Genomic DNA, 16,931 nt, shown 5'->3' with positions numbered 1-16,931 from the left:
CTTGGCGAAATCGAATATCCAACGGTTTGAATATTCCACGCTCTCATTAGTACTGTTTCGATTTCGCATACGTCGGGCTGTTCCCCAAAGAGTGCTCATCGATGTTTCTCTCGTTAATCCGTCGACGAACCGGCGCCAATAACCGCGTTTTTTGGCTTTCATCAAACTCTTCATTCGCTTGTCTAACGTCGCGTACTGTCGAAAACTACCGGGTAACCCGTCGTTCCGGAAGGTCTTAAACGCGGCGGCCTTCTCTGCGTACACGTCTGAGCACTCTTTATCCCACCAGGGATTGGGAGAACGTTTTTGTATGTTCGCGCCGGGTACTGGCTTAGTCTGAGCTTGATTCGCGCTGTCGAGAATCAAGCCAGCCAAAAAGCTGTACTCTTCCTCCGGAGGAAGTTCTTGAGTAGATTCGATGTTGTCGGATATCGCGGCAGCATAGCTCTTCCAATCGATATTTCGTGTGAGGTCATACGAAATATTGATTGTTTCCAATGGCCTTGAGCCGTTATTGATTGAGACTACGATCGGCAGATGGTCGCTACCGTGGGGATCAGGGATTACCTTCCACGCGCATTCTAACTTTAGCGAGATCGAGCAAAGGGATAAATCTAATGCGCTTGGGCGCGCTGGTGGGGGAGGAATCCGTGTCATTTCACCCGTGTTTAGAATTGTCATGTTGAAGTTGTCGCAAATATTGTGAATTAAAGAGGAACGGTTATCATCATAAAGGCAACCCCATTCCGTACCGTGAGAGTTAAAGTCGCCTAAAACTAGTCGCGGTGCAGGCAGGGATTCTATGATGTCATGTAGCCGGCGATGCCCAATCGCGGTGTTGGGGGGAATATATATGGAAGCTATGCAAAGATCTTTGCCTTTGGTTGTTACTTGACAAGCGACAACTTCAATACCTGTTATCGAGGGAAGGTTAATTCTGTAGAAGGAATAGCGCTTTTTGATCCCCAAAAGCACTCCTCCATAGGGGGTGTCTCGATCCAGGCGAATAATATTAAAGTCGTGGAAGTTGAGATCTATGTCGGAAGTTAACCAAGTTTCACATAATGCAAATGCATCGCAACTCAAATTATTTATTAAAATTTTGAAGGAATCGATTTTCGGGATGATACTTCTGCAATTCCACTGTAGAACAGTGATCAAATCCGTGACCTCGTTCGATGAGTTAGCCATCGAAGGATACAATCGCTGAAAGGAGGGGCCATTTAGCAGTCAACTGCTTCAAAAATGTTCTTACTGTAGGGAGAAAAGCTAACATAAGACTTTTAATAGGATCAGTTATATTGAATGTTTTTATTATCCAGTCCACAATGTCCGAGAGTTTGATAATTCCAGTGCCGCGATTATTCTCGAACTGAAACAGAGGAACACTTGGGATTTTTGATGTTCCGGGAAGTGCTGGGAACTCCTTCTCTGAGTTTATTCCTCCGAGACCAGGAGCTAATTGCTTCGGTTTGGTTGCAACACTTCCAATAGATGTGACTTTCTGAGTCCCGTCAAGGGATACCTTCTGGCCTTTACAACGAACTTTAGGAGAGGAAATGTTCCTCCTCTTCCTATAACTTCTAGACGCCCTAGTAGATGTTCCCTCTTGTGGGTCATCAGCCTCGCCCTCGATAGGAGGCAAGTGAGCATAGATGTTTGTTGAGGTTGGTGGTGTAGCTTTCTTTAGCATTTCTGCGAAAGAACGTTCGGATCGTCCAGCAAGGGAACGTTTTAGTTTATCCCCGCGTAGTTTGTACGCGGGACATGCCGAGATATCATGCAGATTCTCTGCACAGTAAGGACACTTCTCAGCATTCTTACTGCACGAATCATCTAGATGATTCTCCCCGCATTTTCCACAGCGGGCCTTATTGCTACAATGGGTGGCTGTGTGACCCAATTGTTTACACTTTGTGCAATTCATGACCCGCGGCACAAACAGACGTACAGGCAGACGAACCTTGTGCAAGAGGACGTAATTTGGCAAAGCGGTACCAGCGAAGGTCAACCGATAAGAGTTTGATTGGGGGTACGTTTTTGAACCATCCCCCGCGACTACTACTGAGTGCAAACGCTTGCACTCGAGTATTTTCACTGGCTGAAGTAAGCGGTCTCTGAAACGGCCAACCCCGTACTGCAGCAGATCCTCGCATGTCAAACTGTCATCGGTGACAACGCCTTCAGACTGTACTTTCACAGCTGGAATATACACGTGATAGTCCTTCGTAAAGTGCTCGCAGCAAGCAATATCGTTTGCCTGCTTTGAGTTAGTCAGCACGACCCTCAGCCTGTCTGAGCGGACCTTTTTTATTTCGATCACAGCCGAGAACCGTTCCGTCAGGTCTTTTGAAATCTGTAATAGATTCAGCGATTTTGTTTTGGGCCGAAAGAAGACCACAAAGGGACCGGTCGAGAGCTCTGGATATTGTTTGGGTCGGGGGAGAGCCTTAGGAGTCGATTCGATCTCCATTTGGCCATCCGGGGAGGAAGCCATCGACACCGTCAACGCACGGGGTCAGCACCCGCGCAGACGGGAAAAAGCCGTAAATGTATCAAAAAGGTAGATTTCACTTATCTGTATACTCGTTTTCCACGACGCACCAGTCCAGCTTAAATAGCTGGTTATTGTTCAATCCTCGCTTTACGAACAAAAGGTTGAGGAATGTGGCCTAACGGTTAACACACGCACAAAAGAAAATAAAAGTCCAAACCTCGAAGAGGCAGAGAATGGCAAAATAACCTTGAACGCGGATTACTGCACTGTTCTTTTTCCAACAGATCGAAAACAAAACACTTCTATCTCGATCGAGCGATGCGTAGAGACTGAAAAAAAAATTCAATATCTTGTGTATGATGTAACTAGAATAGCGAAAATTATAAACTACTGCACATTTGATATCAAATATATATTTGTTCTCAATCAGAAGGTCAGACTAGAGCGGGCATAGCGTAGTTGGTACATCGACTGCCATGTACGCAGCTCACCTGGGTTCGATTCCTAACCCCGCACATAGGAATGGAGAATTTTTTAAAGAAAATTTTCTAACCTGAATGAAGAAGCAAATGGCCCTTAGGTTAAAATTTCTATAATCGAAAAAAATAAGATCAAAGAGGTTGTCTTCAAATTTCGTCAATATGAAATCGATTTAATGAATTTCCTGTCTTCGCAACTGTTGGATTATTATCGAAAGTAATTATTACAAAGAAAAAGAAAACTTCTCAACCTTCTATTTAGGGCTGCCACACCGGTTTTTGGAGGCGAATTCCGGGTCTTTATTCAGGTAATTCGGATTTCGCCAGAATCCAGTGGATTATTTTGCAATTTCGCATTTTTTTTTCTTCATCAGGAACTCTCAGCATCATTTTATAAATCGTCTAGCACACAGTCATCATAAACATCATCCTCGGGTTGCAGAGCCTAATCGATAAGTGTAGGCAAATATATTTAAAAAGTGTTCACCACCATTTGGGTTCAGATTTACTACCACACAGAACCTTCACTGCAATGGATCAAAGGATTATATGCTCCTCACAAAGATTCTCGAAAGACACTGAAGTGTGATTTTACGCCCCGTGTTTGTTTACTGAAGAGCAGAGCAAAGTTCGCTCCTTATCCTTCGCAGCGAGAGTGGCTGGTGCTTTTTGATTTTTGTGGATATTCAAGGATGTGAAGTACTACCCCCAATAAATCAACAAAACTGTTAACAAATGCGAAAAAATACACCTAAATGCTCTACCACAACATTACACTCTGCCGTGAATGTGAAGAATATTTGATAAAAATATATGCTACGAGCTACATACGAAAAAACGCAGAGCCTATTTAGCTTTTATGAATGTTTTCGAAACCAGCATAGCGTCAAATCCAACCACAACCCTTATTTGAAATTTGAATCATGTTTCGCTATTTTCCCCATTTTTTTAATTTTACACGGATTTTTCAAAATTTTGTTAAAATTTCGTTGATCATTTTTTTCAACACTTTAAAAAGCATTGTTTTAGGCTAATTAGTGGAATGTTATATTAAACACTTTTTTAATGTCTTTCGCATATTGATACAAACACTGATGAAAGCTGCAAGTTGGAGCCGAAATAAGTATCTGAGATATAAAAGTGCATTTTCGCAGTTTTCATGAAATAGTGGAATTAAAACGAAAGACAACATAAAAAAGTGTTCAAATTTCTTTCAAGCTGTAGTTTTTTTTGCGTTTCTGCAATTTCAACATTCTGCCTTTTTTATCTACTTCCATTGTTACCATAGATTTATTTTATCCATCTTTTTACGCTCTTCATTTTTGCATTTTTATCACTACCACTTACTTTAATTTATAGTCGTTTCTATGTTATTCCATTTTATTTGCATTTGCAACTGTCGTATCATATTTTAATACCCTGCTTTTTATTTGTTTTTTTTTTGTCATTCCATCCAACATTAAATTTTGTCTATTTGTTCCCTTCATTCCCTTTTTCTATTTTCTTTTTTCTTCATATGTTTTTGTATTTTTCCTTTTTTTTAAATTCGTCCCATAATGTCTTATTGTCCCTTTATTTACCTTTCTCGTATTTTGATACATGTTTTCTAGTTTTTAGCTTTCCGTTGTTTTATTTTTTCTCATTGCAAATTTAATATAATTTTGTTTACTTTTTACACATGTTCCTTAATCTTTCATTTTGTTCATTTTTGTTATTCTTTATTTTTCCATTTAACTTATTTTGAAAGTACTTTTTCTGTTGGCCATTTTCCAATAGGTTTGTTTTTTAATTTTTTTATTTTTCTAGAAAACATTAGTTTCATCTTTTTTTGCCATTATGCGCATTTGTTCTTCGTTTTACATTCAGAATGTTGTTTGAATTTCTGTCAAGTTTCATTTCTAATGCTTTTTTTCTTTCTTTAAATAATCTAATCTATTTTTTCAATTGCTTCTATTTATTTTTCGATTTTGTGTGTTTCTATGGTATACAATATTGGTTTTTTTATTTTGTCCGTTTTTGTTCAATCCATACCTTCCAAAATTCTTCATTTTTTCGTCTTTCCATCTTTCCAATTTTGCAATTTCTCAAAATCTTCCGGTCCCTTTTTTAATTTCTTCATATTTATTTTATTTTGTTTTTATATCTATTCCTCTTGTTTTGTGCATTCTTAACGTTTTGTCCACTTTTTCTATTGCTTTAAATATGCCTTGTTTTTAATGTTAAATATATTTTATTATTTTCGAGCTTTTCAGTTTTATGCATTTTTATTTTTTATCAACGTTCGTATTTTTTGTGTTGCTTTTTTCATTTTCAATGATTCTCAAAATTTTTCAACATCTACCGATATTTTTTTATTATTTTCACCATTTGTTCAAAAATGTTCAACTTCTTTAATCTTTTCAATTTGTTTGTCTAGTTTCCTGTTTTATCTATTTTTATAGGCTTTGTTTTGGTTTTTGCTTTCGATTATACGTTTTTTGACATTTAACTTTAATTTATGTGGTTGTAAATTTGTCACTTATCCGTAAATTTGTTTCCCACGACGCACTAGTCCAGCTTAAATAGCTGGCTATTGTTCATTCCTTACTATGCGAACAAAAGGCTGAGGAACGCGGCCTAACGGTTAACACACGCACAAAAGTAGAAAAAAGTCCAAAACCTCGAGAGGCAGAGAATGCGCAAGATAACCTTGAACGCGGATTAGCACTATTCTTTGTCGCTATACACTTACGGACTTGAAAAAAAAACACTTGTGTCTCGATTGAGCGCTCGGAAACGAATGGTGGTCTACACATATTACACATTTTTTGAAAGGGAAAATAATTTTCTGTCGAATTGTAAGCCTGTTATGTATAACTAAGCTGACCAACTCTGACGAAAAAATCCGTACACCATACCGCAACGAAGCGAAATCGTTCACCACGCTCAGGCAAACAATCCGCACAGTGTACGGATTTTTTCGTCAGAGTTGGTCAGCTTAGTTATACATAACAGGCTTACAATTCGATAGAAAATTATTTTCCCTTTCAAAAATGTGTAATATGTGTAGACTACTATTCGTTTCCGAGCGCTCAATCGACACACAAGTGCTTTTTTCAAGTTCGTAAGTGAATCAAGCGACAAAGAATAGTGCTAATCCGCGTTCAAGATGTATCATTTCCGTTCAGGTTTATTCATGACAAATGGTGCTGATTTCAAATGTAAACTTGACAAGTAAACAACGAACGTGTTTGGGTTGCGCGACATGAAAATTTAAACTACAAAGACTCAAGTTTAAAAAAAATAGCGCAAGTTATAGGAATTTTTTTTCGCTCATTTTCTCAGTTTCATAAAAATACTAGTAGGATATATATGTGATCATGGACAGTAAAGCAGGCCTCATCCTTAAAACTGTAGCAAAGATCATAGAGTAAGCTACATCAATTAACCCCAGAAGACAACCCCATGCCATACTGTGCGAATTGGAGCCGATGCTGGGAGAAGTTCCGCAATTTCACAAAGTTTTCGTTGCCTAACCTAGGCCCAACCAGCCCTACACAAAGTAGAATCTCTGGTTGAAATGTTACATTAGATTTTTGGTGTTTCTGGAAGCGTTTCCAAAATTTGAAGTCAATCAAGAAGTTTCCAACTTCTTGATTGACTTCAAATTTTCAAGACCAGAAGCTTTTTTTTTTTGGTTTTGTGTCAAAGCTTCATCGAACTGATATATTTGGCGGCCTCTCAAGAGAAAAATGAAAGCCTTTAGAAAGAATGTCATCTGCCTATAGAGGAATTCCACGAAGATCCGCCGAAAATACTTAATATCCTTATCGACCATCTTGGATTCCTATGAAACTTTACTCATTTCATCGGAATGGAAGACTAAAAATTTTCCACAATCAGTAAAATTATTTTGACTCAAGAGCATTTTTTTTTAAAGGGCGTAAACATTTCTACATGCGTTAATTTCAATTTTTTTTGTTCGATTACTGTATTTTATACAGCAAAACTTTCTGAGGACAAGCTTGAGAGAAGGATAATTTATGTGCGAAAAAATATACACTGAAAAAAATTTTGTGTCATTTTTCACAAAAACAAAAATTTGTGTTAAAATTTAAATTGTAAAAAAATCCATTCTTTATAATTTTTTATATTTTGTCAATAAAAACCTCAAAAGAAAAGAAACATTTTGAATGTGATTGTATGATGGAGAACTTATCGGTAAAAAAGTTTTTCTAATAATAACTTTATACATGTTTTTAAATTTCATGCGACTTGACATACAAAACTGTAGTTTTATTACAGAATATAATTCTAACTCTCATTTTAAATCAAAATGTATTTAATAAAAATCGAGTTTCGAGTAGTTTTCGAGATATTTGGAATTTTGTTCCAACAAAAACAGTTAATTCGTGTGATTATGCCCTTTTTAAAAGTAATTCTCGATACCCAATTATAAAATGTCAAAAATCTAATGTTTATCGTTTTAAAGACGTAAAAGAAACTCTTTCCGTGTATTTGGATCATGGAGAAGCTTTCAATCAAAAAATTTTCCTAACAATAACTTTTGACATATTTTTATAATTCTTACTACTTGCAGTCAAAAATACAATTTTCTTTTTGAATATGATTCTAAACGCTATTTTAAATCAAAATGCTGATAACAAAAATATTCTGAAATGTAGTAGTTCTCGAGATATTTCAAATTTTGTTTTAACAAAATAATTCTTTTGTTGTATTACGACCATTTCAGAAGTTATTCGCGTTTCTCCATCAACAATAATAACTTTTTAAAAAGTCTTATAACATTTCTTGTAACTTTCTCTTTGACATCAAGGTGATGTTGTAAACCATTTGAAAGCTATACGAATGATCCAAATACATAAAGTTTCTTTTACGTCGTTAAAACGATAAACATTAGATTTTGACATTTTGTAATTCGGTATCGAGAATAACTTTTAAAAATTGCGTAATCACACGAATTAACTATTTTTGTTGGAACAAAATTCCAAATATCTCGAAAACTATCGCATTTTGGAAGATTTTGTTAAATATATTTTGATTTAGAATAAGTCTAAGAATTATATTGCGTAATAACATTATTTTTGACATTAGTATGAAATTAGTTAATTGACATTAGTATGAAATTTAAAAACATATATAAAGTTATTGTTAGAAAAAAAATTTACCGATAAGTTCTCCATCATACAATCACATTCAAAATATTTCTTTTCTCTGTAGATTTTTGTTTATAAAATATACAAAATAAGAAAAAATGGGTTTTTTTACAATTTAAATTTTTAACACAAATTTTTGTTTTTGTGATAAATGACACAACATTTTTTTCAGTGTATATTTTTTTCGCACATAAACATTCATTCCCTAAAACTCATTCTCAGAAAGTTTTGCTGTATAAAATACAGTAATCGAACAAAAAAATTGAAATTAATGCACGTACAAATGTTTACGCCCTTTTGAAAAATTACTCTTGTATCAAAATATTTCAGTTGTCAGAGAAAATAATGACGATTCATACACCGAACACAACTTCAAAGTTTCGTTCGAATCGACGATGGTCATATTTTGTGGTCGGCCGGTTTCTCATGGAATCCCTCTATAGTTTCTAGGAGCGGGGCTGGGCTTGTGGTACCGGTAATACCGGTACCGAAAATCCCGGGAATACCGACCCATTTTTGGTACCGTAATACCGGTACTGAACAAAAGCCAGTACCGGTATTTTCGGTACTATACAATTTTTCATGACAAATATGTTAACTCTGCAGGGGTATCTGTTTCAAAATATCGGTCTGCAAGATAACGTTTAATTATATTAATTTGCCTTCTAGAAAAATCGTTGAGATAACACCTTTGTGTGGGAATGAGGCGGGGCCATCATCGTAATAATTCTAGAAGTTAAAGTTTTATTAGCGACATTCCGATTGGTTTCCATTATTCACTGGGTGGCGAGTATTAAGACTATGGTCTAAGTCATGTCAGTATTAGGGTTGCTCTTAAACCTTTATCTATAAAAGAACGAACAGCGTTTTGACTTGCTGAACTGCTTCAAATGGGGCGATTTGTAATTATTGGTGATCGGAAAATTCAGCAAAACTCCATAGTTTACAGGAAAGCAAGGAGCCTTGATATGCATTAGAGAATAGTGGGCAAACGACATAAAGGTAGGAACCAATTTTCAGAAAAGCAAGAGAGGAAATGCGATTAAGGTTCAATTGAGAACGCCTCAATAAGCGGCCATCTTGAAAAACAAAAAAAGCAGTTTTCTTTCACACCTTTGGGAAAATCTTCACGAAAATGAATCAATGTACATTGGTAGAGTATTACTGATTCATTTTCATGAAGATTTTTCTAAAGATGTGAGAAAAAACTGCTTTTTTCGTTTTCCAAGATGGCCGCTTTTTCAAGCTTTCTCAGTAGAACCTTAACCTGCTCGGATTTACTGCCATTTTCGCTTCGATTTACTGTTTTTAATAGGGTTTCATACATTTACCATCTGTTCAAATCGACGAAAGTCGCACCACTTAGCAGTTATTGATTTCAAAGCGGCCTAGATTTCGAAATAAAAGAAGGTGCCCTATATGAAAAATATCTTCTGTGAAATAAGTCTTGCCATTCCGAAGCAATTAAAAACAATAAACATGTTTTTTTCATCAGCACAAATCAATCATCTGAGAATAAGATCATCAGTTTGAGCATTCAATTTCAGTTTGAAGCTTTCTTCGAATTTAAAAAAAAATATTCGAGTACCGGTACTTTACCGGTACCACCGGTACTGAGGGCTTCAGTACCGTAGTACCGGTTCTCGCCAAAAAGGGTCGGTACTGCGAACCCTAAGCGGGGCGTTATTAAAGATCATGTAAACTATCCCCACAATAGGCAAACCTTTCAGCACACCTAATGCAAGAATCATCCTCATAAATTTCTGCGCAATTGTCACTCCGAGCCTCATTACTACAATGACCCATTTGCGCAAACAGCCGAACAGGCAGACGATCATTTTCGAAGAAGACGCAGTTAAACGCAAGACAGTCCCACCAAAGGTCACTCAAGACGAGTTTGAAAAGAGACGCCATTTTTATCCGTTCAGTGCGATTGCCCTTCAAAATATTTGCGCATTGGAGCAAGGGGTCCTTGAATCCGGTAGCCCCGTGCTTCAGTAGATACACGCATTAGAAACCGGAATCAGTAAGTACGCCGTCGCACTTTACTTTGTGAGCAGGCATGTAGACGTGGTAGTCCTTAATAAACGGTTTGAGGCCAGCAACGTATTTTGTTTGCATTATAAAGAATATCCCAAGCTCATTTGAGCAAACTTTGGAGGTATTTGTGTCAGCTGACTGTTTCTGAATTAGAGATCATAAAAACATCTTTGTTTCACTCAAATGTGTGCAAAAAGATGGGTGGGTAATGTTTGCGATATAACCGGAATGTCTTGACGGCACATGATCTTGTAATTTAAATCCAGTGATGTGAAGCGTAATCAGTAATCCACCAACCAGATCACGGCTCCTAAAAATTATTTCCTCAGTATGCTGGTCTTGATATACGGTAGTGTGCCAACATTTATGGTTGTCCTGAATTTTCAAACTTCACACACCTTCAAAATTTTGATACCTCAAAAAAGTCCCTATGCCAAATTTGAGCTCAATGGAGAGACAAAATGTCTTATAATGATCATGAAACGTCGAGATCTCATTATCTGGTGTAAACTCGAAAAAAAATGACTTTCTGGGACGTAAAAATTTTTCAGTTGAGAGGAGACTTGAGTTTGGAAAATCAGTTTTTTTGTGTGAAAAATATCTTATAATGTTGAATCTCGCCTTGATCCGTGCCAAATAAACGAATTGAATAAAAGTTGAATCAATCATATTCGATTGAGCTCTTGGTCAAAAACCTTGATGCTTTGCCCAGAGGACCAAGAAACAATCCGGATTGAAGAGCAGCAGTGTTGCCAAAATGCGCAACCCGGAAACTCCAGAACGCCGCTAACGAAACATCGCTGCAGTGTCATTGATGGTGATACCTACAACGTAGAGTTTTTTAAGTAGTGTCCTGGATGGCAATATTTCTCGGGAGAGGGTAACTTTGTTGAGTATGACCGTATCAAGCCGAAAAAGTTGTCGAAATTCGCTCCGAAATACCTAATTTAGCAGGCCATAAACCCTTCTGGCAAACGCAACCATTAGTGACCAAAGGCACCACAAACGATGAGAGTTACAAATCCGAGTGCCTCTTAAAACGGTCCGGATAAAGAAAGGGACACGGCGGAACGCAAACAGCGATGATTGATCTACCGGTAACCGCTGCTGACAAGGAACTGGAGGTAGGCAAAGTTACGGTTGGATGATGGAGATGTCCATTGAGGGCCGTCCCACGAGTGGAAAAACAAGCGGAGAAATGCTTCAAGTGTTTGGGCTTTGAACACTTGGCAGGGGCTTGCTAACTCCCGGATAAATCCAGAATGTGCAGCTGTTAAGCACCTCACACAAGAGGGTGTACCTTGCAGGAAGCTCTAGCGAAGTTAGACGTACGATTGTGCAATGAAGGCTCCGTTAGCACATTTCAGAGAGACGGGAGGGAGTCTATCGTTGACCTTCACTGACGGACGACCTGCAAGCGAAAGTGGAAGACGAAGTTCGTCAACAAAGACTTCTTTGTTGAGGCACTTCGGCCGAACGGCGGGACCGAGAACGTGGATGCGGCTGATCTAATATGAAAGATTGCGATGGTCTGTGACGTCACAATGCCATGAAAACTGAAGATACGCTGTAGAAGGCGTCCAGATTACTGGTAGAACGAGAAGCTCACTACGCAGAATCGGAATCAGGTAGAGAGGAGTCTAAGGCGGCGTTTTGGATAGCTATTGCCGCTTTGAACGTCTCTTCCCCAAGCACGATCCGACTACCTGACTACCGACACCATACGGTGAAATGGAAGGGCCAAACCAGGACAATCGTAAGTGACTGGCTCGCAGAAGCGTCGATACCAGGGTTGTTAATCGATAATTAATCGTCATCGTCGATAACGTTAACCACCCGTCAACGTCATCGGAAACTCCGTTAACGATAATGTATCGTCGGATTCATCGTCATCGTCGATAATTCATCGGTGGTTATCGCGATACATTTTGCGTTACTTTCCCGTTTATTGGAGTTGAAGTTGATGCGGTAAACTTTCAAATGTTTAGAAAAAAATAACTTTTGAAGGACATGTTGTAGGCAGTTGAAAATCAATAGTTTTGGATATTTTATATGCACAGGGGGGGGGGGGTCCGACGATGTGTCTAAATGGAATTTTTTGTCAACTTTTCGCAAGAGTTTTATATTGAAGGGAAAGTTATTGGCAGTTGACAATCAATAGTTTTGCACATTTTCAATACACAGGGGGTTCGACGATGTGTCAAAATGATTTTTTTTAACTTTTGGGGAAAGTTTATTATATTGAAGAAGTTATTGGTAAGTGAAAATCAATAGCTTTGGGCATTTTCAATATACCGTCGCACAGTGGGGCGAAAGTGAAAAAAGACGGTCAAAAGTCTTTCCTGAGTTTCACAGATGTTTTCATGCTTTGATGTCTTCAGGACAGTTTCCTAGGACTACATCCTAAATCTTTTAGGATAAGCACCTTAATTTTTCTTAAGGTGCAACTGTCATTTAAAAAAAAAGGTTTTTTAGTTCGACGACAAAAAATTTTTTTGCGCTGAATCTTATAGAGTAATTTATTTTGAACAACTTTGATGAACATATCCGCCATCTATATATTTTTCCTTAAGAGATATGTACGTTGCACCTTAAAATCAGTTTTTTATCTTTCTCTTCTACAACCTAATTTTTTCCACATTGGTATGTCCTAGAATGTTTTAGATATCGTCAAGACACATAACTTTTCTGAAGACTCCAATGATGAATGACATGTGTTTCGGGATATAAATCGATTTTTCTCTAAAAAATGGTCATTTTCATTACAAAATTTCTCAAAATTGTGAAACATTGTGAACCAAAACTCGGCATGATTAGATTCACCATATTATGTAGTATATGTAATCGAAATATAGCAATCCGAACTTTTCGGGTTTTTTACTTTTTATGCATTATTATACTGCATAATGTGTGGATATTTCACAGTATCCTTAGATTGCCCATTAGTAAATCAACACGTTATAATACAGAATACTAAACTTAATGTAAAATATATCTTCTATTATCAACAATCATCATGTAAAAATAGTGAAAGTGTATAAAGCACTAATTATACATTAGAAGTATTTTGTATTGAATGATTAAAACTAAAACTAAAGTCTTGTAAAGATTATGAAATTTTGGCATTATCCCTCTCATTCTTCGTAAGAGTCAGCAGTCCAGTAACTCACGAATCCACAAAACTCAAGCTCTGAGAGTGATTTAAAATGATATTTGCTTTGACGTGTATTTTCTTTTATTTTCAATAATTCACAATAAAATATTCATAACACTAATGCTATTAATTATTGGATTGCTTTTAGCATGTAATATACCCGCGTAAAAAGCAATTTGAGTGTCCTTCGAATGTATAATTATTGCTTCATTTACTTTCATTGATTTTACATGTTAATTGTTGATAATAGAAGAAATCACACGTGTTTTTAGGAAGGCCCAATAAGCATACTGTCAAAATTCACTTTGAGAGGAAACTCTGGTCAAACCATTAATTGCCTATTAAAATGTACTCCAACAGAAAAAGCGAAAACATTTCTCTTTCATAAAATGTTAACATCCATTCTAGGCAGTTACGGTTTTTCCGGAATTTTCTCTCAAAGTGAATTTTAACAGCATGCTTATTGGCCCTTCTCAAAAAACACGCAAGATATATTTTGCAATGAGTTTAGTATTCTGTATTATGACGTGTTGATTTACTAATGGGCATTCTATAGATACTGCGAAATATCCATACATTATGCAGTAAAGAATGCATGAAAAGCAAAAAACCCGAAAAGTCCGGATTGCTATACTTCGCTTACATATACTACGTAACATGGTGAATTTAAGCATTCTGAGTTTTGGTTCACAATGTTTCACAATTTTGAGAAATTTTGTAATGAAAATGACCATTTTTAGACAAAAAAACGATTTTAATCCCGAAACACATGTCATACATCATTGGAGTCTTCAGAAAAGTAATGTGTCTTGACGATATCTAAAACTTTCTAGAACATACCAATGTAGAAAAAATTAAGTTGTAGAAGAGAAAGATAAAAAACTGATTTTAAGGTGCAACGTACATATTTCTTAAGGAAAAATATATAGATGGCGGATATCTTCATCAAAGTTGTTCAAAATAAATTAATTTATAAGATTCCGCGCAAAAAAAATTGTCACCGAGCTAAAAAAAATTTGTTTTTAAATTACAGTTGCACCTTAAGAAAAATTAAGGTGCTTATCTTAAAAGATGTAGGATGTAGTCCTAGGAAACTTTCCTGAAGACATCATAGCATGAAAACATCTGTGAAACTCAGAAAAGACTTTTGACCGTCTTTTTTCACTATCGCCCCACTGTGCGTCGGTGCGTCAAAATAGAATTTTTTCAACTTTTCGCGAACTTTTTATATTGAAGGGCAGGTTGTTGGCAGTTGAAAATCGATAGTTTTGGACATTTTCACTTCACAGGAGGATCCACCAGTGCACAGTGTTTCCAAAGTGGCAAAGAGGTGAAAGAAATTCATTGAACCACGAAAAACAATTTTATCTATAGTGACTTCAGCAAAGTTTATTTGTATTTTTTTGCATTTAAAAAGTTTTAGTTCGGTGATTAATCCCTCTAAAGCTGTGAAGCAAGTTTTTGTTTGGTCATTTATGAAAATAAAAAAAACTTTATTTGGCAAAGTTGTTGAGAATATCTTAAGTATTAACTTCGCTGAAGAGACTATGTGACTTTAAAAAAAAACTTTTCCTGGTAATTTTGTAAAATTTCAAAATGTCGCAAGATTTTGTTCAGCATAAGAAAATACAGAATTTTTATAATGTAAGTTTATTTGTATCTCTTACGACTTAGAAGTTATCGAATGTTTTAGTGTCCAAAAAGCAATATTTTGGTATGGAAGCCGCAATTTTCCGTAGACGACGACCAATACGAATCTGTAAAACAAATACTATCAAAATCGTTTGGTGGGCTCTAGCCTACTTTCAAGTCAAATTCGAGTAAATTCATTCTTTAGCATATTTTTCTTATCTTAGAGATGCAAAATATACAAAAATAATAATACTGTACTGTAAGCCCTCCTTAAGGGAAATTTTTACTAAATAATCAGAACGGGTTATGAGGTTTTGTCGAGGAACTAAAGAAGAATATTTTAACCGCTGCGGTTTATTAAAAGAAAGAAATATGTTACTCCAGGTGTTCACGTTTTGACTTCGTCTCTTCAAAACCAGAAAAAATATGTGCCGATTTTGTCAATGTCATCGTTTTATCAGCCTAAAATTCGCCTAGGGGCTGAAAAAAACGGGTCTTCACTTTATTCAAAAAACGACTAAAACTCTATTATGAGGCCGTTCATAAATTACACTACATATTTAAGGGTAAAAGAAGAAAGCATGAAGCATCTTGTAACATAGCGGAGAGAAGAAACGGAGGAGGGGGCTAAAAGCTTCCCAACTAGAAAAGGAAATCAAACATTGGAAATATGCACGTCCTTTTTAAAATCCAAAATCTTCTAGTTTAAATTAAATTGTGAATGGCCTAATATTAGTGGTTTAGTAGTTTCTTCAAAATATGTTTTTTCGCGCTAAAAATAATTACACAACAATTACACAATAGCTCAAAATGTGTTTTCTTCACGGTCAAAATAATTTTGATCACCTTTTGCCGCTTGGAAACACTGTGCACCTGGGACTCTTCTGTGCACCAACTTACTCGAAAAGTTGAAAAAATTCTAGTTTGACACATCGACCTTCTGCGTATTGAAATGTCCAAAATTATTGATTTTCAACTGCCAACAACTTTCCCTTCAATATAATACACTTTCCCGAAAAGTTGAAAAAAATCATTTTGACGCATCGTCGGACTCCGCTGTGCATAGAAAATGTCCAAAACTATTGATTTTCAACTGCCAACAACAAGTCCTTCAATAGGTATTTATTTCTAAAAAATTGAAAGTTAACCGCATCAACTTCAACTCCAATAAACGGGAAAGTAACGCAAAATGTATCGCGATAACCGATGAACCGACGATGACGATGAATACGACGATACAATTATCGACGATGACGATGAAGGCGACGATACATTATCGTTAACGGAGTTTCCGATGACGATACATTATCGTTAACGAGTAACGCCGATAAATTATCGTGAAAAATGTATCGTATTAACAACCCTGGTCGATACGATTGAAAACAAAGAATACTCCTGGTCCACATGGAATACCAAACGTGGCGCCAAAAGCAGTGATCATGGTCTATACAGACATGTTCATCTATGCCTACTGGATACACTTGCTAAACTCACGGAAAAAAGGTTAGCGAAATTAACGTAGGGCTAGCGCCAACTGTCCAAGATGTACTTCGGATTTCGCAAAAGAGCTTCGTGGCAAAACGGACAGTGCTCGAGAGTGCTGAGAAGGCATCTAAACAGAAGCGAAGAGAGGGGATCGATACTGCACTGTGGTCACGACAGAAGTGAAGAATGCATTCAACAGCGCCAGCTGGGAATCTTTTACTGCAGTGCCATCTATGCCTGATCCTTCCAGAACAGAGTGTTGCTGTAGCGAGATGAACGAAGGGGGCAGAAATCAATGCGAGTCACAACGGGAGTTCCTCGGGGTTCCATTCTCGGTCCAACTCTTGACACTGCGGCTGCCCAGGAAAGTGAAAATCGTGGGTTTCGCGGACGACATGTTATTAACGGAGATGGACACTTGAAGAAGTGGATGTGTCAGTGACGGAGACAATAGACGCGATCTGGATAGCTGGATGTATGGGGTCAAT

General features: G+C 36.9%; 1 protein-coding gene across 2 annotated transcripts in view; it reads right to left on the bottom strand.

The window, feature by feature from the left end:
• Window positions 1–16,931, bottom strand: part of LOC131679162 (nuclear receptor coactivator 2-like) — a 509,619-nt gene that overhangs the window by 244,205 nt on the left and 248,483 nt on the right. The window lies entirely within an intron of this gene.

This window comes from Topomyia yanbarensis, chromosome 2, assembly GCF_030247195.1.
Source record: "Topomyia yanbarensis strain Yona2022 chromosome 2, ASM3024719v1, whole genome shotgun sequence".
In the NCBI taxonomy this organism is placed as follows: Eukaryota; Metazoa; Arthropoda; class Insecta; order Diptera; family Culicidae; genus Topomyia; species Topomyia yanbarensis.
This window is presented reverse-complemented; position numbering and strand designations above follow the sequence as displayed.